The following is a 26,966-nucleotide window of genomic DNA, read 5'->3' as shown; positions in this document are numbered from 1 at the left end:
GGACCCTTGGTCTGACTGAATCTCCCTGTAGTCCATAACAGGTAAAGAAAGCAAACAACTCCTCCACAACCTTTTTTACATTGACATTCTGTAATGGAATTGCCCCAGAAACCTAGTAGACACATCCATTATGGTTAGCAAATATGGATTCCCACTTTTGGTTTTAGGGAGGGGACCTACACAATCAATCATAACCTGCGTAAAAGGTTCTTCAAATGTGGGAATTGGCATCAAAAGTGTTGGTTTTATTACTGCCTGTGGCTTTCCTACCATCTGACATATATGACAGGTACAGCAAAATTCAACCACATCTTTACGTAATCCAGGCCACTGGAAATGCTTCTGTATCTTAGCCTGAATCTTCCTCACTCCTAGATGACCGCCTGCAGGTAATTTGTGTGCTACCCACAATACTTCCTGTCTGTATTCTACCGGCAACACAATCTGGTGAACTTCCGCCCATTTATCATCTGCACTAACCTGCCAAGGTCTCCATTTCTGCCTTAAGATTTTATCCTTAAGGTAATAACATTCTGGAATGCATTCTGATTCCTTTTCCAAGTAGGCTTTATAATATAAATCTTTTATTGTCTTATCTTTTTGTCGTAATTCCATTAACCTTTCAGAACTAAACACCTCTGTCTGATCCTCTACCTGTTTGGTTTTTCCTTTACCATTTCATCAAACAGGGGTCAGCTAACTGGACCTCAACTCCTTCATTTTTCTCTTTGGTTTTCCCTTCTTCCTTTAGCTTACGGCTGTGGGATCTTGTCACCACATAGTCTGGAAATGCTCCAAGAATTTTTCATTTAATTCCTCAGTTCCCTGGTTTTCTTTTGGCAACTCCACTACAATGGGCATCACTCCCACCTTTGTTCTGGCTATATCGTTTCCAAGAACAAACTGTATTCGTGGAATAGACACTCGTTCAATCACTCCCACTGTTACTTCCCCAGTTTTGATTGGACTTTCTAGCCTTATCTTACACACGGGAATATTAATTCTCTCCCCATTTATTCCACAGATTATCAATCTCTCGGGGAACATTTCAGAAGGAGTGCAAATACTTTCATCTCTTGCTATTAGAGACTGACCAGCGTCCATATCTCTCAATATTTTAACTTCCTTACCTTCTCCCCCTGTTCTTCCTGAGTAAACCTTATCCACAGAGGTGAAGTCTTTGAAGAGATCGGACACTGTCTTACGTTCCAGCCCGTGATTCAGCTGCACATGCTCCTGCAGCTCCTTGACTTCTCTTGGGATTTCCTTCATGACCTCAAAAACCCCATTGGTTTAGCCTCTTTTACAATTTCTTTTATCACAGAGTCTTTCTTAACCCATCAGCACTGCAACAGTTTTCACTATTACAGTGGAAACACCTGGGGTCTTTTCACCTCTTTTTCACCCTCTTGGGTTTCTTTTTTCACATGTGGTAAGCTGTTCCCAGTGTAATCTACTTTTTGTTTTTCATTGAAGGATCTCCTTCTTTCCCAATTTCTATCCCTCATGGAATGAAATTGCTGTCGGAAGCTAGATTTCGATTTATGCTCTAATCTGTATTCATCTGCTATCTCTGCAGCTCTTCTCGCTGTTTTAACTTTCTGTTCCTCAACATGAGTTCTTATCACTTCTGGAAGTGAGTTTTTAAACTCCTCCAGCAGAATAATATCTCTAAGATCCTCATATGTCTTTTCTATCTTTAATGCTGTCACCCATCTATTGAAATTGCTCTGTTTAATTCTTTCAAACTTGATGTAAGTCTGACCTGGTCCCTTTCTTATGTTTCTGAACTGTTGTCTATATGTTTCTGGTATCAATTTTTAGGCACTCAAAATAGCCTGTTTCACTTCTTCATATCCCTTTGACACCTCCAGTGACAGTGCTGCAAACACCTCACTAGCCGTGCCTACATACTTGATCTGAATTAACATTAACCACACAGTCTCTGGCCAGTTCATCTGTTTCGCCAATTTCTCAAAGGAAATGAAAAAGGCTTTGACATCTTTTTCATCGAATTTTGGTAATGTTTTGACATATTTCTATATATCCCAACGAGACCTTTGGCTACAATGGGTTTGCTCATCATCACTCTCCCCCTCACTAAGTCTACCTTCTACCTTCAGCTCCATCCTTTTAAATTGACTTCCCTGTCTAATTGCTAACTTTTGAAGTTCAAACTCTCTCTATTTTTCCTTTTGTTCAGCTGGGAACCTTCTTTCTTGTTCTTTCTCTTCTGCCCTGGCTGTCCTTTCTTTTTCTTCAACTAGGAATCTTCTTTCCCTTTTTTTAATCTTCTACCTCCAATTGTCTGATTTGCAATTTAATTTTTTCTAACGCTTGTTTTTTAACACTTGTTTTTTAACACTTGTTTTTCTGATATACCTAAATGCTTGGCTAACTCCATTACAATTTCTGCTTTCTTCTTATCCCTAGTTAAACCCAATTGTAGACTGTCTACTAATTCCAAAAGTTTCTCCTTTTTCTGCCATCTGAACCTTCTTGGCAAATTCGGGAAGCATCTTTAACCCCCAAAACCTCTTTGGCAATGTTAACAGCCATTTCCCCACTTCTCACTTAAGTTTTATTTAAAATCTAGGACACTAATCCCCAAGCCTGTTTAAATCTGCTGGGACCTTCATACCCCAAATCTGTTCAAATCTGTTCAGATCTGTTCAGATCCGTTCAGATCCTGGACATGAACTGGCCAGATCCCGGACCTGAGTTCCCAATCTGTAATAAAGCAGAGGTCGACCCTCCTCTGATAACTAAAACCAAAACACCCAGAGAGGTGCGCCTCAACCCACTATCTGTTAAAAGAAGTGTGAAAAGTTGTATAACTTGCCTCTCACTCTCAAGCTGTTTTAAAGGAGTGGTTAAATAAAATAAAATCTTTTCTCTATAATCACTCTATCACTCTTCACTCTATAATCAACAAGTAACAATTTAATTCTCTAACTCCAACGTTGAACAAATTAACTGAACTGTTAATAAACTGAACAATTCTCCCTTAACTACTAACTATTCCTGAGTAAAACAAAATTCAAATGGCATGCTGTTCCAACAAGTTCAAGTCCCACTTATATAAACCAAAATAATAAAAACATTAAAATTTTGTCTCTCAAAATTACAGCTAGGGTTTGTCTTCCAGAATGTTCACTGCCTTCTCTGCTGATCTTCAGTCAGGAACAACTTTCTCCATCAAATTCTTGTGTAAAGAATATTAGGTAAGAGTGCCACTGTACCTTTTGTTAGATGATAGTTACTGTGACAGCCAGTGATTTTCTCCTTAGAGCTGTTGGTTGTTAACTCTATCAGTTGGCAGTTGCTCTCTCACTGATTTTCAAATGCCTTCTTCTTTTATACCCTTGATGACATATCAATTTCTTATAATAGGATTGATCCTATGTTGTCAACACCAGCAGATATAAATTTAATTGGTTTTTAGTCTCTAAGTGCCTGGTTAAAATTAATTGACTGTAATTCAAAATGGTTGCCTTGCTAACAAAACAAAACTGCTGCCTGTATTGCTAACCATACAGCCTTTCATATAAGTGTTTCATTTTCAGGACCTCTCTGTGCACCTGCAACCCATAAGTTGCCCACATGTTTTTTTTAATCTCTAAGCATAGAAGAAGCCCATCATCTTTCAAAGGGACCATGCACTCTTCCCTCCTGTCATTTTACAAACATCAAATTCTAACATCCTGCCTTCGAATCCTCAAGTACTCTACCCAACTTTGCAACAGAGGTGACACAAAATATCTGTTCAATATCCTTATGGTTGGGATTGTTAGTGCTGTTGGGATTAGGAGGAGAGGACACAGTGTATGAATTCAATATGGACTGAAATGACTGCACAAAGGCCGGTATCCCATTACCAAGTCACCCTTTATTTGCATGCATACAGTGTATGGGCTCTGACCAGCCATCCTCAAAGCCAGTCCCAAGACTGAAGAGACTTTCTGAATCCCTTGCCGCTCACCCTCAAGCTATTATAAGCAGTTGTTAAATGAATGAGCTCCTTTCACTCACTCTATAATCAACAAGTAACAATTTATTTATCTAACTCTAACAGTGAACAAATTAAATGAACCGTTAACAAACTGAACAATTACCCCTTAACTACTAACTATTCCTGAGTAAAACAAAATTCAAATGGTATGCTGTTCCAATAAATACAAGTCCCACTTATATAAGCCAAAATAATTTTTAAAAAATTAAGACTTAGTCTCTCAAAATTACAGCTAGGATATGTCTTCCAGAATGTTCTCACAGTCAATGAGATCTATCTGGCCCTGGTTCCAATCACTACAGCATAATTTAGTCAAGGTACCAAGGCAGAGAGAATCCAGCCTTGTTATGCTTCCATTCCCTCCACCTCGGATGCTGAGCAGCAGCAGTGTGTACTATCTACAAAATACACTGCAGAAATTCACTAAAGATCCTTAGACAGCACCTTCCAAACTCACAACCACTTCCATCTAGAAGGATAAGACCAGGAAATGAATGGGAAAACCACCACTTGCAGGGCCCTCTCCAAACCACTCACCATCCTGACATGGAAATATATTGCCATTTCTTCATTGTTGCTGGGTCAAAATCCTGGATTTCTCTCCCTAATGGCATTGTGGACCTACTTACAGCACGTGGACTACAGCGGTTCAAGAAGGCAGCTCACCACCACCTTCTCAAGGGCAACTAGGAACAGGCAAGAAATGCTAGCCAGCGACATCTACATCACACAAGTCAAAAAAAATACATTATAGGCCCCCAAACAGTCAGAGGACAATGGAGGGGCCTATAATGCTTAATGTTTACAATTCACTGAGGTGTGTAAGAATAATAATAAGTTAAGGGCTTTCAACTTTCCCAACATTAATTGGGATAGTCATAGCATAAAGGATTTAGAGGAGTCAGATTTCTTGAAATGCATTCAAAAGAACTTTTTATAACAAAATATAGAATTTCTAACAAAGGACAGCATACTGCTGGACCTAATTCTGGGGAATGAAGCCAGACAGGTGTTAAGGTAGCAGTTGGACAACATTTTAGTGTTAGTGACCACAACTCTGTATGTTTTAAGTTTCTTGAAAAGGGAAAAGATGGCCTTCAAAAAGGCGTTTTGGATGGGGAAGACAGATTTTATTAAAATTAGTCAGGATCCATTGGTTGTGAGATCGCTTATCTCTGTCTATCGCTTGCTGCTAATGCTGTCCTGTTTGATATCTTCACTAGGTTGACATCTTATTTTCAGGTATCCCTGTTATTGCTCCTGGCATGCCCTCCTGCACTCTCTATTGAACCAGGGTTGATCCCATGGTGGGATGGTAATGGTTGAGTGGGAATATACTGGGCCATGAGGTTACAGATTGTGCTAGAGTACAATTTTGCTGCTGCTGATGGCCCACCGTGTCTCATGGATGCCCAGTCTTGAGTTACTAGTCTGTTCAAAATCTGTCCCTTTTAGCACGGTGATAGTGGTACACAACACAATGGAAGTTCTTTTCAATGTGAAGCCATGACTTCATCTGCAAAAGGACTATGCAGTGGTCACTCTTACTGAGACTGTCATGGACAGATGTATCTGCAGTTGGCAGATTGGTAAGGATGAATTCAGGTAGTATTTTCCCTCTTGTTAGTTCCCTCACCACCTGCTGCAGTCCTACTCTAACAGTTATGTCCTTTAGATTTGACCAGCTCAATCAGTAGTACTGCTGCCAACCCACTCTTGGTGGTGAACATTGAAATCTCCCATCCAGAGTACATTTTGTACCTCTGCCTCCTTCACTGCCTCCTCCAAATGTTGGTCAACATGGAATAGTACTGATTCAATAGCCGAGAAAGGACGGTACTTGGGAACATGGAGGTGATTTCCTTGCCCATGTCTAACCTGAAGCCATGAGACTTCATGGAGTCCAAAGTCAATGTTGAGGACTCCCAAGGCAATTCCCTTCTGACTGTATACACCACTGTATTGCCACCTCTGCTAGGTTTGTCCAGGACATATCCAGGGATGGTGATGGTGGTGTCTTGGACATTGTCTGTAAGGTATAATTCTGTGAGTATGACCATGTCAGGCTGTTGCTTGACTAGTCTGTGAGACAGCTCTCCCAATTTTGGCACTAACCCCTGAATGTTAGTGAGGAGGATTTTGCAGGGTTGTGGTGCCTAGGTCGATACCAGGTGGTCTGACTGGTTTCATTTCTTTGTTGAGACTTTGTATTGTTTGATACAACTGAATGGTTTGCTAGGCCATTTCAGAGGGTAGTTGATAGTCAACCACATAGCTGTGTTTCTGGAGTTACATGTAGGCCAGACCAGGTGTGGATGGCAGTTTCCTTCCCTGAAGGACATTAGTGAGCCAAATGGATTTTTTTGACAATCAACAATGATTTCATGCATTAATAGTCTACCAATAATACCACTAGGCCATACTGCTCCACCCCACCCCACCCCCAATTGGAGGTGATGGTGGTGTTCCCATATATCTGTTGCCTCTGACTTCTGGAAGTTAGAGGTCATAGGTTTGGAAGGTGCTGACTAAGGACCCTTGGTGAATTTCTGCACCATATCTTGTTAATGGTACACACTGGTGCTGCTGTGCACTTGTCTAGAAAAGAATGAATGTTTGTGGATGTGGTGCCAATTAAGCAGACTGCTTTGCCCTAGATGGTGTCAAGCATTTTGAGTGTTGTTGGAGCTGCACCCATCCAGGCAAGTCGGGAGTGATCCATCACACTCCTGACTTGTGTTCCGTAGATGATGAACAGACTTTGAGGACTCATGAGGTGGGTCAAATGCTGCAGTGTGCCTAGCCTCTTCTTACCTGTTGTTGCAACAACTGTATTTATAAGGGTAGTCCAGTTCAGTTTCAGGTCAATGGTAAGTGCCTAGATGTTAACTGGAGGTTAATGACCAAAGGGAGGTGCTTCTGATCAATTAATCAGATAGTTTTGTTACTCCACACAAGGTCTTGCAACATACTTGCCTGTGTGTAATGTGGACCATCTGCAGTTACTTAGAACTTCCAAATGAGTTTTAGAGTGAAATAGATTGATGGATAAAATGAGAAGTTATCAGTGAGGTTAGAGTTCCAAAATGGTAGACATGGAAGGGTGTTATGTTGATGAGTCAGATGCCCTTTATCATTGCTGTTTTAATATTTGTATTCAGTCATTTAGCTTCATGCTTTCCTGTCTATTCGCTTTCCTGTTGTTGTTTTTCTATTTCAGGGTTTCACCAGCAACTCCTCATTTTCTCGTTTTATGCTGCATTGTCACCTACTCACATAATGCTCCCAATTCTCCTGTCACTTTGTTTTCTTATTACCTTGATAACAGGTCCACCCTTTCATTCCTGCTGCTCAGGTTGAGGTCATCCCATCCAGCAACTGTTGTATTTGTTTTCTTCACAAATGCTGTCGGACCTGCTGAGCTTTTCCAGCAACTTTTGTTTTTGTTCCTGATTTACAGCATCCACAGTTCATTCGGTTTTTGTCTTGTAACTTTAAACACAGCCACAGCTTCACTACAACAATTAAGTGGTAAACTCTAAGCACCAGGCCCTGCCCCATGATTGTGTCCTCATATTACACTTAGCAACACAGATGGCCCCATTGTGGGTTCTTGCAGAGAAATATAAAATTGAGCAATTATGTGGATTATTTTCAAATATCATTCCATACATGCTATTTTTATGGTGTTATTATTTGTTTAAGCTCTACCTAGACTAGCAGAGTGATTATCTGAGCAATTGAACTGAAACATAATACCTGTCTCTTAGATATGTTTAAAGCTACAGTAGTAAACAAAGCTGTGCCTGTCAGAGAAATAATTCTTAAAAAGAAAGCCACGTGTTTGCCCTGTTTTTTTTTAACATCAATCATGTGTCCTTTTGGGACTGAATAAAATGGCGATTTATAATGAGTTTGGGGGTAGCTGAAATTTAGTTTTTAGTGCAATTCAGCAAGAAATATGTTTTCTCCATAATTAATGATCCACTAACAAAATCATATTTGCAGAATTCCTTTGTTTCAAACTGCACTTCCTGCAAATCTGTTAGTGGCTGATTAATTGTGGAGAAAAGTACGCTTCCTCGTATTTCTTCATTAAAAGAGAAATTCTCAAGAGACCTCAGGTCATAAACAATGGATCAACTTGTAGTTCCAAGCTTGCTCCTCCAGAGGGGAACAAACTCTTTTTTTTAACTTATGTCCCTGTCAATCTCACAGACGTTATAAATTGAAACGTTCATGATTTCAGGATATGAAACGTTTGGGTCTTTGATCAGACCTGTTCATGGGTAAGAGCTTTGCCATTTAATTCAATATCATGCTGAAACATTCTTTGGATCTCTGGTGACTTAGAAGGGAAACAAAATGTCCACTGAGACCTGCTAAGTTCTGTATTTAACTTACCCTCAGTAACTAAGGGAAGAACCTTTCATTCCTGGAAAACAGAAGGGAAGGTGGCAGGCAGAGAAGATAATTAGCCAAGTTGGTATTGAAGAAGTAAATGACCACCATCCCATTGCCATATGAATTACGATCCAGGTAGGTAGGCCCAAGCTCAACTTTCCTGCTTCACCGCAAACCGAGGCCTTGAGTGCTCAATTAATCATCACTTCAGGTCCCAATCACATCTGGACTGCTTCAGACCAGACAAGAAAAGATTGACCTATCCCAATGGCAAAATAGGAGAGGTGATAGCTTAGTGGCATTATTGCTAGACTATTAATCCAGAAACTCAGTAAAACAACCTGGGAACCCAGGTTTGAAACCCGCCACAGCAGATAGTGGAATTTGAATTGACTGATTACAATGAAACTATTGTTGATTGTAGGAAAAACGCCGATCTGGCTCACTAATGTCTTTCAGGGAAAGAAATCTGCCATCCTCACATGGTCTGATATACATGTGACTCCAGAACCACAGCAATTGTGGTTGACTCTGGACTGGCCCCTGAAATGGCCTAGCAAGCCATTCAGTTATATGAATCACAGAACCCTGGATCCCTACCTAAGGGCATTGCAGGCCAACCTAGACCACATGGACTACAGTGGTTCACGAAGACAACACACTCAAGGGAAACTAGGGACAGGCTATAAATGCTGGCCAGCCAGCACACCAACTTCGCACAAATGAAATTTTTAAAAGATAGCCATTTTGGGGTTGGAAAGTTCCTCTTCCTGTGACCTCCAACTCCAAAATTCCTCACCAGCAGCCCCCCTGGATGACACCTACTTCTCGTCATTGTGTCTCCAATATCTACTGAGCCCAAGGGGGAGTGGTGTCCTTAACAGGAGTCATGGTCTCTGCCGTAATGTTGCTAAGTAATGGAGCTGTTCACCCTCTGATTGGACAGTGGCTCCAGGTGAGTGGGACTTCATAGTCGGGGGTCCTAATTTTAGCTGAAAGCCAATCAGCTGCCTGATTGCAGGAAAATCCAGAGCCTTTTACCTCAATAGGCTGCAGTTGTTGTCTTGGAAATATTATCTCCTTCAACAGAAAAATTCCAAGCTAAGATAAAAGATCTCCATCAGGTTGTTCCGAAGGGTGGTGCAACTGACCTGCACATTCCTGTTCCAGAGAAGGGACAAATCAACGAACATTTCTGTTCCTGACCATTTTTCAATAACTCCTTCTCAAAAATGAGCAACGTGAACATGAAGAGTCAGACTAAGTTTGACATGCAATCTTCAAATGCTGAAATAGTCTGTTGACAGCAACAACAGCTTGCATTTTTATGTCATCTTTAACTTAATAAACATTTCAAGCATGAATGAGAAAGCAGAATCCTGAGCATCCTGAAAATCCGAAATAAAAACAGGTAATGCTGTAATATTCAGCAGGTTATGGAGAGAAGCAGAGTTAAGCCTTCTGGCTTTTCATCAGAACTCTGAACTGCACTTCAAGCTGAGTAAATACCAACTTCATTGTTCAACGCATGGAATGCAGGTGTAGTTGTCAGGAGTCTAATGTAAGGATCCCCATGAGAACAGCTGGAATACTGTGGAGAAATACAATGAATTCCAAAGGGCTGTGGCTCAGCTGAGTTGATCTGTAAAGAATAGAGTCATAGAGTCATAGAGTCATACAGCATGGAAAGAGACCCTTCAGTCCAACTAGTCCATGCCAAACATAATCCCAAACTAAACTAGTCCCACGTGCCCACTCCTGACCAATATCCCTCCAAACCTTTCCTATTCATATGTCCATCCAAATGTCTTTTGTACCTGCATCCACCACTTCATCAGGAAGTTCATTCCATACACGAACTACCCTCTGTCTAAAAAATTTGCCCCTTATTTCTTTTTTTAAATCTTTCTCCTCTCACCTTAAAAAGCTCCCCCCTCATCTTGAAATTCCCCATCTTAGGGATCATCTCTCAACCTCCTACGCTCCAGTGAAAGAACTCCCAGCATATCCAGCCTTTCTTTATAATTCAAACCTTCCATACCCAGCAACATCCTGGTAAATCTCTTCTGAACCCTCTCCAGCTTGTTAATATCCTTCCTATAACTGGGCGACCAGAACTGGACACAGTATGCCAGGAGTGAATTAACCTTCAAAATTTCTTAAAACAATGGAACTCCTTGGAGGAAACAACAAGTAGAATTGAATTCATAGTGTAAGCAGTTAGGAATTACAGTTTTTTAATTAATTTTGCTGACTTTGTTGAATTCTTACAAATAATAAAGTTTTTTGCTGCAATTGCATGGGAGGATCTATATAAATCTATACAAATTGTGCAGAATATTTATATAATTTGAGGGTGAAGGGAAAAGAAGGACATGGGGTCAAAGGGGGAAAGTGCAATTATTGTGGTGCAGTATTAATACTGTCATAGACTATGTCCTGGTTACAGATGAGAATCCTGAGGTGCCCTGGGCATTGTTAAATCTTAACTGTGCCTTTTAAAGGAAGTTCTGCTACAGCCAAAAAATGACTGCAGATATAAATTCATTCACAGTTTGGCAAAGTCCTTTCTGGTGCCCATTGGAATGTTGTACCTGCGGAGTCTCAGGGAAACATCAACCAGAGAGAGAAATGTAACAGGAAGAAATAACGAGGGGGCTGACTATCTCCTGCCTCTCAGCAGAAAGCCACCTCTTACAGACTGAGAACTTTGGCCTTCCTGAAAGATAGAAAAAAAAAGTTAAAAACTGACTGCAACACTAGTCTGGGTGCATTCATGGACTGATGACGAAGTGGGTGGACTAATACACTGTGAGGGCCACAACACTGAGCAGCTATTTAAACATCCCTGCACTGCAGGTAAAAGAAAAGGAAAAACTCTTTCTCAATCTGAGTCCTACCAGTCAGCCACTGCCCATAGGCTTCAGGGAGACATTAGGGGCAAATAGTTTACACAGAGGGTGGTTTGCATGTGAAATGAACTTCCTCAGGAAATGGTGGATGTGGGCAGAATTATAACATTTGAAAGACATTTGGATAAGAACATGAATAGGAAAGGTTTGGAAGGATATAGGCCAGGAGCAGGCAGGTTGGGCTAGTTTAGTTTGGGATTATGTTCAGCATGGACTTATTGGACCGAAGGGTCTGTTTTCACTCTGTTTGATTCTATGACTCTATGGCAAAAGAGTTTCAATCAATTTTCAAAGCCAGAAATTTCAAAATGACTGTTTAACTGCTAACATCAATGATACTGGGAACATGCGCTACAATAGCTATTATGTTGAACTATCTGATCTTCCTGAATAATTCAGAGACTGATATGTACTTTTAATTGTTTATCTTCTTACTCTTACCTCTTATTTATAAGCTGTATGTGTTTTGTTTTACATCTATCTATGTTTTGCTTACAATTTGTTGTCGTGTTTGTTCACTAATAAACTCACTCCTTTTATTAACTCAAGAAAGCCTGCTTTTATCCACAAGAAAAGGGATCCTTTAAACAATTAAATTTGTTGCAATCAACCAAGTGGGTGGGTAACTAACTAAAGGACACTTTCCTTTAGAAGCCTCCTCATCATGAGCTTAGCAGTTTGAGATATCCCATCTGAAACCATAACAAATTGGGGAACTTCACCCCAAAGACTGGTCAGAACAAATATTTAAGCTGGATGATGTGTTTCTGTGTCATAGATTCTATGTAAATCCATAAGTAGATCCATGTTCCTTGAATCTTTTTGTGTAAGGAACCCTATTTCAGGTGAAATTGTAATCCCCCCACTGAAATGCAATACTATACAATATCCATAACAAGAAAGAGCAGAACGTAAAGAGCTTTAGTAGTGATTTTAAGGGATCAGTTATTTACAGATAGCAAACATGCAAATGCAGGAAGCAAGGAAGGTAAATGTTATGTTGGTCTTTATTGCTAGAAGAGTTGAGTACAGTTGTTAATAAGGCTTGCTGTAATTGTGTAGAGCCTTAGTGAGACCATGCCTGGATTATTGTGTACACTATTGGACTCATTACCTAATCCCAATCAGGGAACTCATATTCTAAGAAGTCCACCTGGCTGACCTCATTATAATCACTATAATGTGCAAGTAGATAAGATTAGTTTAGAATTACATTATGGTCGGGACAGACACGGTTGGCCAAAGGGCCTGTTCCCGTGTTGTACTGTATAATTAAGCCTCCACAGCCCTCGGGGCAGAAAATTCCAAAAATTAATCACATTCTCGGTGAAGTGGTTCCTCATCTCAGTCCTATATGATTTACCCCTTATCGCGAGGCTGCATCACCCTTTCTAGACACTCAGCCAAGGGAAACTACCTTCCTACATCTGTGCTGTTGTGCCCCTGTAATAGTTTAATATGTTTAGAGTCATAGAGTCATACAGCACAGAAACAGACGCTTCGTTCCAACTCATTCACACCAACCAGGGTTCCAAACTAAATTAATCCCATTTGCCTGTGTTCGGCCCATATCCCTGTAAACCTTTTGAATGAGATCACCTTTCATTCTTTTAATGTCTAGAGAATAAATGCTTAGAATATTTAATCTTTCTTTACAGGACAATCACTTATTGCAGGAATGAGTTTGGTGAATCTTCATTGCACTCCCTCTACGGTAAGCATATCTTCCCATAGATAATGAAGCCAAACTGCACGCAATACTGCAGGTGTGGTCTCACCAAGGCTCTATATAATTGTGATAAGACATCTTTACTCCTATTCTCAAATTCTCTTCTAACAAAGGACAACATATTATTTTCCTTAATTGTTTCCTGTACCTGCAAGTTAATTTTCAGTTCATCATGAATAACAACACCCAAGTCCCTTTGGAGTTCAACACTCCCCAGCCTCTCTCCATTTAAGAAACACTCTTTATATCTTTTTCTAACAGGATCTGAAAGTGAATCACCTCGCATTGCTCCACTTTTGCCAATTTTTGGCCTATTAATATTTCCTCTCCAAATCCCCTTGTGGCCTGCTTGCATCCTCCTCACAATTCATATCTCAAGCGTGATTCTTGTCATTTGCAAACTTGGAAAGATTATATTTGATTCCTACTTCCAAATTATTCATATAGGTTGTGAATAGTTGGTATTAAACTTTGTGTACCCCATTATTCACAGCCTGCCAACCTGAACACGGCCCATTTATTCCTACATTCTGTTTTCTGTCCATAACCCTATTCTCAATCCATATTCCCCGCAGTCACTAAACTCCAATTTTGCTTATGTAACCTTATCAAAATCTTCCTGAAAGTCAGATATATCATAACCACTGGCTTCTCTTTATTCAGCTAATTGCATCCTCAAAAGCTGACAGGTTTGTTTCCTTTCAGTTGAGTAAGGCCAAGCCGATCATTATTTTCTGTGCCCTATATGTTACATCCTTTATTATAGATGTGAGCATTTTTACTACAATTAATGTTTGGCTATATTTAGGGTGTAAAATGGGTTGAATACACTTTTTATATTGAAGGCTTAAATGCTTGAATCATCCATAGACCAGCATAATGGTCCTTGTTTTTAGGCATCCTAAGTAGCATTAGACTGATTTACATAGTCATTATGGATGCCCACTCAAAGTGGCTGGACGTGCAGAGAGTTCATTTGTCAAACAATGGGATGATGATGGAGAACTGTGCACATCTTTTGCAATACAGAGACTCCCAACAGTGTTGGCCTCAGATAACGGGTCATCATTTGCCAGCAGGGAATTTGAGCATTTCCTAAAGTTGAATGGTATTCAACATGTAGGGGAAGTTCCATACCATCCATCATCCAATGGTCTGGCAGAAACAGCAGTCCAAACTTTGAAGGCAGACTTAAAGAAAGCAGCCTGTACCTTCACTAGATACCAAACTGTCCCAGTTCCTATTTGATCATAGGACCACTCCTCATGCAACTACAGGAATAGCTCCAGCAGAGTTGTTAACAGGGAGAAGAATCCGCACCAAATTAAATCTGATCTTCCCCGACCCTGGGGGTAGATGAAACAGCATCAGGAACTCCAACACAGGACACAAGACAACTCTAAGTAAGAGAGACAGTTTATTTACTTCACGGGACGAAGAAACCACAGGAATGGCTCTGCATGGGTAAGAGGCATGGTCGACCCAAGGTCAGGTCCAGTGATGTATTACGTTTGGGTAGGTGCAATGGTCCTGAACAAGCACATGGACTATATGAAAGCTGCAAACTCGCAAACAGAGTGGGAGCAAAATGTGCCCGGTTCCTCAACTGCCTTTCCAACTGTTCCAGAACCTGTGGGTTATCCCTCTCCGTCAAGTGGGTAATTTGGTGACGGGCTACCAGTCTCTGTGAAGTTATTTCACACATGGTCCCTGCCTGCTCATGTGTCTGTCTAAATGCGTCTCAAACATTGCTATTCTATCTGTTTCTACCACCTCCCCTGGCAGCACATTCCAGGTACCTATCACCCTCTGTGTAAAACTTTTGCCTTGCACCACTGCCTTTAAACTTTCCCCCTTCTCACCTTAAACCTATGCCCCTAAGGTATTTGACATTACTACCCTGGGAGAAAGACTCCAAATATCCACCCTATCCGTGACTTGCATAATTTTATATATCTCTAACAGGTCACCCCTCAGCCTCTGACACACTAGCAAAAACAATACAAGTTTGTCCAACCTCTCCTTACAGCTAATATACTGGTAACATCCTGGTAAACCTCTTCTGCACCCTCTCCAAAGCCTCCACATCCTTCTATAGTGTTGTGACCAGAACTGCACATGGTATTCCAAATGTGATCTAGCTAAATTTATTAAATACATTCAAAACTGTGATTGATAGATTTCCACAAGGAATACAGGGAAAGTGCAGGAAAATCTAAAAGAATTTCATGCAAGATCCCATTGAATGGCAGAACAGGCTTGACAAGGTGAATGACCTGCTTCTAACCCTATTTCTAATGTTCTCATGTAATATATACTAATTTCAATTCCAGTGTGAACAAATACTTTTTACTTAGCCAGATCAGGCCTACGCTATTTGAAGTAATATGAGTGATAATGTTTGTACCCATTAGGGACCCCCTCGTCTTCTGTTAAAAGCATGCAATTACCATAAATATCATCAGCCGCCCTCAGAATTAAAAGCTGAGAATAATCTTCTGCAAGAATTAACCTATGAATAGCTAAAAAGCATTAAGTGAAATAACTTAGCAACTACCATTTCCAATAGCAGATTTCTATAAATCACCCAGTGGTACATAGATTGCGCCACCACTTGAACTAGAATGTAAATCACTGCTCTCATAATTATCTACAACCCCATATAAATTGAAGGGTTTCCTTGGCTGGTGTAGGTTTTCAGCCAGACTGACGATGGGTAATCTGAGCAGCAGTTTCAATGCTGTCATGGGGCCCCAGCTTTCTTCAGTGAACATCCTGGAAAGTTTACCTAGCTGCCACGTCCTGGAAAATGGGTGATTTGTTAAACTTGGGACAAGGCAAAAAAATCTCAAGAAACTTTGCCAGAACAATCCCAGCTGATGGGAGAGTGTCAAACATAGCTCCACCACATACAAAAGGAAGGAGGATGGAAACAACACTTTACAGACCAACAACAAAATAAAAGTATAATACTGCAGATGTTGGAAATCTGAAATAAAAACAGAAAGTGCTGATGAAACTCAGCAGGTTTCACAACATCTGGCGGAGACAAAGACAGATTTAAAATTCTGAGTCTGATAGGACTCCTCTTCTTCACCTATTTCTGGATTTTTGTTTTGTCCATTCTTTTGAACTACTACTGCTCATTTTGCTTTTGTTCCTGTTACACCTGTGGTCTCTATTCCTGCCCCCACCCAACACTCTAACTTTTCCCTGACCTTCTTTCTGTCTATTAGCTTCTTTGCACCTTTCTTAACAGCATAAAACCCATCAAATTTTCACTTCTCTGAAAAGTCATGTTGGGCTCAAAACATTAACTCTGTTTCTCTCTCCATAAACGCTGCCAGATCTGCTGAGTTTCTCCAGCATTTTCTGATTTTATTTCCTCACTTCATGTCTGGCTTTCTTGAAGACAAATCGTAATTGATCACCTTGATTTGTCAACAAGTCCATTGTGGTTGAATTACAGATATTTTTAATCAAACTAGTCTGACATTATTACACACCTCTAGAGCAGCTTGGACTTGGACTCAAATAAAAACAAAATACTGTGGATGCTGGTAATCTGAAACAAACAAGGAATACTGGAGAAGCTCAGCAGGTCAGGCAGAATCTGTGGAGAGTGAAACAGAGTTTATATTTTGAGTCCAGTATGAGTCTAGTTGGATTTTGGTCCTTTTACCTCAAATAGTTCCTTTGCTCTGATAAGCTTAATAGCTATGTGACCATTACAGTGGAGAAAATAGTTTCTCCAGAAATGTTAGGAATCTACACTACAACATGACTCAATGTAGTTTCTAGAATTTCTATACATGAACTAGTATGACAAAAGATTTTGTACAACTAATTTGGCTCTTTCCTCTCCTAATTAATGTGTGATCCATTCAATTTTTGTGTAAAGAACAAATCTCTATACACAATACATGCAAACAATTTAAGCCTACACTGACAGCTCATTGTGTAAGCAATGGCAGAAATATATGAAGGAGATTATCAAAAAAGTTTCTTGAGCATTTTGAGCATATGTAGTGAGGATTTTGCAGAATTTGGGTACTTGATCGTAACATTAATATCAATTCATAAACAATCAAATGATATTGTCACCTTGTTTTCTTTTGAGGTTTCAAATGAGCGCATGACTGAATAATCAGTATTTGTGGCGTAAACAAACAGATTATTGTAGATGTTATGGGCCATATGCATCAGATTTGAAATGAAGCTCAATCATTTCCAACCTGACTATAGTCAGGCTCACAGGTGTACCATTTCAGATACCAGTGTCCAGAATGGGACATCAAGAAAATTCAGTTATAACAGGAGAACATGTGTAAATCAATCTTTTTGCAATGGCTCTTCAAAACTGCTGTGCAAACCAGAAAGTAAGGAGACATGGGATTCAGGGAAATTTGGCTGTCTGGCTACAGAATTGGAAGACAGAGGGTGGTAGTAGCTGGAAAGTATTCAGCCTGGAGCTCAGTGACCTGTAGTGTTCTGCAGGGATCTGTTCTGGGACCTCTGCTCCTTGTGATCTTTATAAATGACTTGGATGAGGAAGTGGAAGGGTGGGTTAGTAAGTTTGCCGATGACACAAAGGTTGGTGGAGTTGTGGACAGTGTGCAGGCCTGTTGTAGGTTGCAACGGGACATTGACAGGATGCAGAGCTGGGCAAAGAAGTGGCAGATGGAATTCAACCCAGAAAAGTGTGATGTGATTCATTTTGGAAGGTCGAATTTGAATGCAGAATACAGGGTTAATGGCAGGATTCTTGGCAGTGTGGAGGAACAGAGGGATCTTGGGGTCCACATCCATAGATCCCTCAAAGTTGCCACCCAAGTTGATAGGTTGTTAAGAAGGTGTATGGTGTGTTGGCTTTCATTGGCAGGGGAATTGAGTTTAAGAGCCGCGAGGTTATGCTGCAGCTCTATAAAATCCTGGTTAAACCACACTTGGAATATTGTGTTCAGTTCTGGTTGCCTCATTATCGGAAAGATGTGGAAGCTTTAGAGAGGGTGCAGAGGAGATTTACCAGGATGCTGCCTGGACTGGAGGGCAGGTCTTAAGAGGAAAGGTTGCGGGAGCTAGGGCTTTTCTCATCGGAGCGAAGAAGGATGAGAGGTGACTTGATGGAGGTGTACAAGATGTTGAGAGGCATAGATGCAGTGGATAGCCAGAGGCTTTTTTTTCCCAGGGCGGAAATGACTATCACGAGGGAGCATAATTTTAAGGTGATTGGAGGAAGATATAGGGGAGATGTCAGAGGTAAGTTCTTACACAGAGAGTGGTGGGTGCATGGGATGCACTGCCAGTGGTGGTAGTAGAGTCAGATACATTAGGGACATTTAAGCTACTCTTGGATAGGCTCATGGACAATAGTAAAATGTAGGGTATGCAGATTAGTTTGATCTTAGTGTAGTATAATAAGTCAACACAACATTGTGGGCTGGACTATTCTACATTCTATGTTCTAAACCGTCTCTGTTACCGTAGCTCCACATACAAGAGCAACAAGAGGAGATCTCCTGCAATGTACTGACTCAGAATGAGGCAAAGTTAAGAACAAAATTTTAGTCAGAACCTAAGTCATCTAGCTGGTGTTTTAACAGCATTTTAAAAAATAACTTTTAATTATTTTTTATTTCTTCTCCTGTATCCCACACCTCTTTACTTTGGAAGCATTCTTCTGGTACCAAAATAAGTCTGATTAAAAATTGATAAACTTCCATGATTGCATTATCTTTGACATATTTTGCATGTAATGCATAAATACTGGTCGGATTGCTTCAAACTTTCAAGTTTAAAGAAGGAAAAAATGGTGGGAGTTCCATCCTTCAATCAGGCTCCAATTGTTTATGATGATTACCATTTGGTCTGGATAATTTTATGTTCTGGCGTAAATGAGAATGGGAGGAAATTTTGGTGAAAATTGCGTTTGGCAAAATAATGTCCTTGTTGCATAAAATTACCTCGGATTGCTGACTGTCCTTTCACAGCAGATACCAGGCCTTTCCTTTTTTTAAAACCAGCTACCAGTCTTGAAATTTCAACGCCTCATTGGGCTGAATTTTATCTGTAGGCTTCGAGACACCAATGTCAGGACTAAATCAAAATCCCTGACTCACGTGCTGCACTGTCTCAATCTTCATGGAGAGTGTCTCTTAATTGGCCACCTCCATGTCCTCTGTCTTAATAAGGACAGTGAGTAGGCACCCAGTTCTGCTAGCCTCATCAGACAGCTGGCATCTCGAGTGATCAGGAACTCCAATGGGTTATATGCTGAGTGATTAGGGACTCAACACCGCGCCCGCACCGCCCCCCCCACCCCGGTATTGTGTTGGCAGCCTTCACATGTAAAGTTGAGCCAATTCACTGGTAAGGAAACACCAACAAGGCTACAGAGGCACCCATAATTTTCACCTTTTCACTATCCTTGCAGAGAGCAGTCGAAGCACTCCCGGGAACGAATCAGTTTAATAAATATTTGCATCATCGTTAACCACTGGTGAAGTCCCGGAAGACCGGAGGGTAGCAAACGTTGTGCCCTTATTCAAGGAGGGCTGCATAGAAAAACCTGTGAATTATAGACCAGTATGCTTAACATTTGTGATAGGTAAGTTAATTGAGAAGATTCTGAGGGATAATATATACATGCATTTGGAAAGACAGTGTTTGATTAGGAGTAGTCAGCATGGCTTTGTGCATGAGAGATCATGCCTCACAAATTTGTTAGATTATTTTGATGAGGTGAACAGGAAGGTTGATGAGGGCAGGATGGTAGACGTGGTCTATATGGATTTCAGTAAGGCCTTTGATAAGGTTCCACATGGTAGGCTGCTCTGGAAGTTAGATCACATGGAATCCAGGGAGAGCTGGCAAATTAGATACACAATTGGCTTGATGGTAGCAAGCAGAGGATAATATGGAAGTATGCTTGTCGGACTGGAGCCTGTGACTAATGGTGTACCTCAGGGGCCAGTGCTGGGCCCATTGCTGTTTGTTATCCATATCAATGATTTGAATGAGAATGTACAAGGCATGATTAGTCAGTCTGCGGATTACGCTAAAATAGGCGGTATCATGGACAGTGTGGAAGTTTACCAGAAATTACAGCAGGAGCTTGATGAGCTGGGGAAGTGGGCCGAGAAATGGCAAATCAAGTTTAATATAGATAAGTGTGAGGTGTTGCATTTTGGAAAGTCAAGTCCAGGTAGGAGTTCCATGTTGAATGGTAGAGACTTAAGGCATGTAGTGGAAGAGAGGGACCTTAGAGTTCAGGTGCAGGGTTCTCTGAAAGTGGAGTCACAGGTAGACAGGGCAGTGAAGAACGCTTTTGGCACACTGGCCTTCACCAGTCAGGCTACTGAGTATAGAAGTTGGGAAGTTATGTTGCAGTTGTACATGATGTTTGTGAGATAGCAGTTGGAGTATTGTGTTCAGTTTTGTTCACCTTGCTATAGGAAGGATATTATTAAACTGGAAGGAGTGCAGAATAAATTTGCAAGGATGTTGCCAGGGCTCAAGGGACTGAGTTATAGGGAGAGGTTCAACAAGCTGAGACTTTTTCTTTAGAACATAGGAGACTGAGGCAGGATCTTATAGAAGTGTGTAAGATCATGAGAGGCATGGATAGGGTAAATGCACTCAGTCTTTTTCCACGGCTGGGGAATCGAGGACTAGAGGGAATCAGTTTAAGGTAAGAGGGGAAAGAATACATAGGAACCTGAGGGGCAACTTTTTTACACAGATTGTGGTATGCATATGGAATGGGCTACCAGCGGAAGTGGTTGAGGCAGGTACATTAACAATATTTAAAAGGCATTTGGATGAATACATAAATAGGAAGGGTTTAGAAGGATGTGGGCCAAGTGCAGGGAAATGGGCTTAGCGTGGATGGACATTTTGGTCGGCATGGATCAGTTTGAGCCAAAGGGCCTGTCTCCATGCTGTAGGACTCTATGACTAGTCATGGCTCAGTTCACTGAGCGCTCAGCAGGCAGTCCTAGCAGGATACGAGGGTGGATGACAAGCCCTTCTGTAGTGTTAGGCTTCCAAATGGATGGGATTTCCAGCCTGCTTTCCTAGGAGAGTCCAGCCTGATTGACAGTGCAAAGTCTACTGGATCTAGTTCCATATCCTACTACCATTTAACACCCACATTCTGCCTCAAAAATTCTATGACCCATGAGGAAATTCAGGCCCAACTCTCCAGAACAAGTGTAAACATCTTTGAATCAGATCATGGAACAGATACTGGAGAGGAAAGATTGGAGGTTGTGGGGAAAGAGGAAACGGGGGCTAGAATAGTGAACAGGAAGGAAGGTTGCAGAAAGTGAGGAATTACCACAAAGAGGTAATGGAGAGTGGAATACAAAGTGGTTAGAAATCTCCAGCAGGCCAGTGCAGAAGGATAAAAACCAGAAGCCCAAAGGCCGTCCACTAGCATTAGAAAAACATTAACAGGGAGTTAGGTCTGGTAGGCAGATGTTTGCAGGATTTTGTGATGGTGGTTTAACCTAAGAGTTACCATGCCTAAAGCGACAGGAGAAGTTGAGAAAGAGAATTCTTCATGCTAACCTCAATTTCAGCCTAGTTCATAACCACAAACAGTGATGACTATGGGGGGAGTAGTCCTGGGAGTTCTCCACATTAGTCCTGAACTCCATGAAGTCTCACAGTGTCAGGTTTATCATATGATCTCGAGAACAATATCTTTTCTCTAAGGAGTTATTTGATTTTGACAATTCCTTGATGACTTCCATGTACTATATCTACAGCACATTACCCCAACAATATGGAATGACAGTTCAGTTCCGCACAGAATGAGATCAGATATGATTGTGACAGTGAGCATATTTCAAACATAGTGATGACATAGCACTACTTTAGCGACTTCCTTTGTAGACACACTCTCAATCATAAGTTCCCAATTTGATGATTCCATAGCTATTGCAATGCCTCATCTTGTTTTTTCACATTTTAATGTCAGCTAGTTTTAATCACTTTGGCACTACGTTTATCCTGACGTAGTTAAGATATTTTCTCTACAATTAGTTGGACTAACTGTTGGCAACAGATATCATGGAAGACAGTCCACTGGGTTGAGCTTGTCTGGCTGTGATTCAACATGAAATTGGTAATTTTTCAACTTGTGCATCTTATTTCTAGATGAGTTGATGGTTTGCTTGCTGGATAGATAAACATGTTTACTATTGATCTACAATCGCTTATTCCTTCATAGAAGAACATAAAACATAGAACAGTACAGCACAGTACAGGCCCTTCAGCCCACAATGTTGTGCTGAACTTTTACCCTGAACCTAACGTCTACCTAACCTCCACCCCTACCTTATACTATCATCCATATGCCTATCTAATAGCCGCTTAAATGCCCCTAATGAGGCCGACTCTACTACCCTCTCCGGCAATGCATTCCACGCCCCTACCACTCTCTGAGTAAAGAACCTACTTCTGACGTCTCCCCTATATCTAACTCCAATCACTTTAAAACTATGTCCCCTCATACTAGCTGCCTCCACCCTAGGAAAATGTCTCTGGCTGTCCACTCTATCTATACCTCTGATCATTCTGTACACCTCTATCAAGTCAGCTCTCATCCTTTGTCGATCTAAAGAGAAAAGCCCTAGCTCTCTCAACCTTTCCTCACAAGACCTTCCCTCCATTCCAGGCAACATCCTGGTAAATCTCCTCTGCACCTTTTCCAATGCTTCCACATCTTTCCTGTAATGAGGCAACCAGAACTGGACACAATACTCCAGATGTGGCCAAACCAGGCTTTTGTATAGCTGGAACATAACTTCACGGCTCTTGAACTCAATCCCTCTATTAATGAAAGCTAACACACCGTACGCCTTCTTAATAACTCTATCCACCTGGGTGGCAGCTTTCAGGGAACTGTGGACATGAACCCCGAGATCCCTCTGCTCCTCCACACTGCCAAGAATCTTTCCGTTGACCCTGTATTCTGCTTTCAAATTTGTCTTTCCAAAATGAATCACCTCACACTTTTCAGGGTTAAACTCCATCTGCCACTTCTCAGCCCAGCTCTGCATCCTATCAATGTCCCTTTGTACCTAGAACAGCCCTCTGCACTGTCCACAACATGACCCACCTTCGTATCGTCCACGAACTTATTAATCCACCCTTCCACTCCTACATCCAAATCATTTACAAAAATCACAAATAGAAGAGGACCCAGAACAAATCCTTGTGGTATACCACTCGTAACTGAGCACCATGTTGAATATTTTCCGTCCACTACCACCCTTTGTCTTCTAAGGGTCAGCCAATTCTGAATCCAATCTGCCACATTGCCCCCTATCCCATGCTCCTTACTTTCTGCGTGAGCCTACCATGGGGAACCTTATCAAATGCCTTACTTAAATCCACATCTACTGCTCTACCTTCATCCACGTGTTTAGTCACCTCTTCAAAGAATTCAGTAAGGTTTGTGAGGCATGATCTACCCCTCACAAATCCATGCTGACTATCACAAATCAAACTGTGCCTATCCAAATGATCATAAATCCTATCTCTCAGAGCCCTTTCCAATAATTTGCCCACCACTGAAGTAAGACTAACTGGCCTGTAATTTCCGGGGTTATCCCTATTCCCTTTTTTGAACAAAGGAATGACGTTTGCCACTCTCCAATCTTCCGGCACAATACCCATGAATAGTGAGGCCGAAAAGCCAAAGGCCCTGCGATCTCTTATCTCGCTTCCCATAGAATCCTTGGATAAATCCCATCAGGCTCACGGGACTTATCTATCTTCAATTTCCTCAAAATTCCTAGTACATCTTCTATATCTTCAAATTCATCTCCAGACAAATAGAGATGATAGAGTCAGCTATACTGTGAGTTTGAAAGCACTACTCTCTTCGTTTGAAAATATGAACATATTACACACCAGTTAGAATCAGAAGTGAGCCATTCAGCTCCACAGGCATTAGGGAGCTGCCCATCACCACAATAATTGCTAGGTTACCTGTCTTGGCTTTCCATGCATAAATTATGCCTAATCCAAATGGGCTTGCATTCAAAAACAGGCATTGTACAGATTGCTAAACATTGTCTGATCTGGTATACAGCCTGTTTGAGTAATTGAGTTGCCTCCCATTTGATGGTCTCTTTTGTCAGATCACATGATGCAGCGGTACATAGTAATGTAGTGATATTCGGAATGAAGCATATAACCATAAGATATTAAATGATAAGTCTGCCATTCAATCCATCAAGTCTGCTGCACCATTCAATGAGATCATGGCTGATCTGATAAATCTCAACTCTATTTTTCTGCCATTTCCCCATAACCCTTGATTGCCTTGCTGATTAAAAATCTGTCTATCTCAGTCTTGAACATACTTAATGATACAGTCTCTACTGAATTCTGCAGCAAAGAATTCCATAAATTCATTACTCTGTGTGCATTTATGTTAACGAGCCATTAATTTTGCCTTTTAACCATTTTTCCCCCTTTGATCCTCTTGGCTGCTGTTTTGAAACTTGAGCATCCTACCTTCTAGATGAGTGAATGGTTTGCTCAGTGGATAATTATTGAATTGAATTGAATATTGACTATCCTTTATTGTCACATGTATTCAATATAAAATACAGTGAAAATTGTGTACTGTTGCTGGGCATGTGCGCCATTCACATTAACTTCGAAAAAAGAAAGTCCAAATTTCCTTCCCCACTGCTATGGCATGCCGCTGCCAGAATCCAGCTCCAGGCTTCCCAGCCCTCACCATGTCACCAAGAATGTCCCACTCCAGGCTTCCCAGCCCTCACCATGTCACCGAGAATGCCCCACTCCAGGCTTCCCAGTCCTCACCATGTCACCGAGAATGCCCCGCTCCAGGCTTCCCAGCCCTCACCATGTCACCGAGAATGTCCCGCTCCGGGCTTCCCAGCCCTCACCATGCCACTGTGAATGTCCCACTCCAGGCTTCCCAGCCCTCACCATGTCACCGAGAATGTTCCACTCCAGGCTTCCCAGCCATCATCATGCCACCGAGAATGTCCCACTCCAGGCTTCCCAGCCCTCACCATGCCACTGAGAATGTCCCGCTCCGGGCTTCCCAGACCATGTCATGCTGCCAAGAGTGCCCCTCAGCCCCTCCATCGCTCCGGGACCCGGCCTCTCCGTCGCTGCCTTGTCCTGCCTTCTCCCACACTCACCCTCAGCTGCCTCGTGTCGCCTTCTCCCACATGCTACCACTCACGCTCGCCGCCTGCGCGATGCTCCAGGCTCTTCCCTGCCATGCTCCTGGGCTCGTAGTCCACACGCTGCTGCAAGGCTCACTGCTCGTGGTGTTCTGGGGCTCGGGGACTCGCTGCTCTGGACTTGCCGTCAGCTCCACTGCTGAGGGAAGAGAAGAAGAATAAACAAGGGGAAAAAGAAAAGGAAAAGGTGGAAAAAGAACAGGTGGAGCAGAGGAGCTCTGACAGGATTGAACACGTTTATTACTGGTCTCTGATCGCTTCTTACTTCAAGTTATCCTCCAGGCAAATAGAGAGGACAGCGTAAGCTATACACTGAGTTTGAAAGCACTTCTCTCTCCATTTACAAATATGAACGTGTTATACACCAGTTAGAATCAGAAGTAAGCCATTCAGCTCCACAGGCATTAGGGAGCTGCCCATCACCACAATGATTGCTGGCTTATCTGTCTTGACTTTCCACATATGAATTATGACTAATATTTTGTAGGGTGCTTATACATTCTGTCCCTTCCTGTCCCACTGTGGGTATCATTATCAAAATAGTTGCTTTGTAACGCTTCCATATCTTTTTGCTTTGTAAACCTATGTACCCCACACCCCCCAAACCCTCCACCCCACCTCTAATTACAGCAAACTTTGTTTTAATCAACAACTTATAAACCAGCACTCTCAATAAACTGGCAAATACCAAAGTTTAAATGCATTATCGCGATCTCCACAATGTCTGAATAGTCAGTTGAGGATGAGAGTCTGAAGTTTCTCTGCTGGTGTTTTATTTAAGGCAAAGTTTCATTATTATTTAAGAGATTTATGCTGTAAATAAAGTATAATAGTAATGTATATAGCCCCTGCATTACATTTTTATTACTTATTTTATGTTTTTACATTGATTACGTGAACCTCTTGACTATCCAAAATATTTGATCAACTTGTACTCTCCTGGTCCCATAGATGCTGGTTAATAAAAAATTTGCTGTAATTTAAAGCCATTTCTACAGTCCTATTTATTCAATTCGACAAGACACTGGTCCAAGCACAGTTCAACTGAAGCCCATTTGTTTGTATCAGTTCCCTTCTATCCCAGTATTGATACCAGTTCTCCATGAACTGAAACACATTCTTGTCACACCAAACTTTAAGCTTTGCAATAAGCTCCTTGACTGTATTTACCCAATACCAGTTTGCTTGCAGCTCAGATAGCAATCCTGAAATTATTACCTTGGAGATTCTGCTTTTTAGTTTAGAACTAAGAACCAGGAGCAGGAGTAGGTCATCTGGCCCTTCGAGCCTGCTCCACCATTCAATAAGATCGTGGCTGATCTTTTTGTGGCCTCAGCTCCACTTACCAACCTTCTCATCATAACCCTTCATTCCTTTGCTGTTCAAAAAATTATCTATCTTAGCTTTAAAAATATTCAATGAGGAAGCCACAGCTACTTCACTGGGCAGGGAATTCCATGGATTCATAACCCTTTGGGTGAAGAGGTTCCTCCTCAATTCAGTCCTAAATCTGCTCCCACTAATTTTGAGGCTATGCCCTCTTGCTCTAGTTTCACCTGCCAGTGGAAACATCCTCCCTGCTTCTATCTTATCTATTTCCTTTATAATTTTATATGTTTCTATAAGATCCCGCTCCCCTACTTCATTCTTCTAAATTCCAGTGAATATAA

The sequence above is a fragment of the Rhincodon typus genome, chromosome 1, assembly GCF_021869965.1.
Source record: "Rhincodon typus isolate 14 chromosome 1, sRhiTyp1.1, whole genome shotgun sequence".
NCBI classification, from domain to species: Eukaryota; Metazoa; Chordata; class Chondrichthyes; order Orectolobiformes; family Rhincodontidae; genus Rhincodon; species Rhincodon typus.
This window is presented reverse-complemented; position numbering follows the sequence as displayed.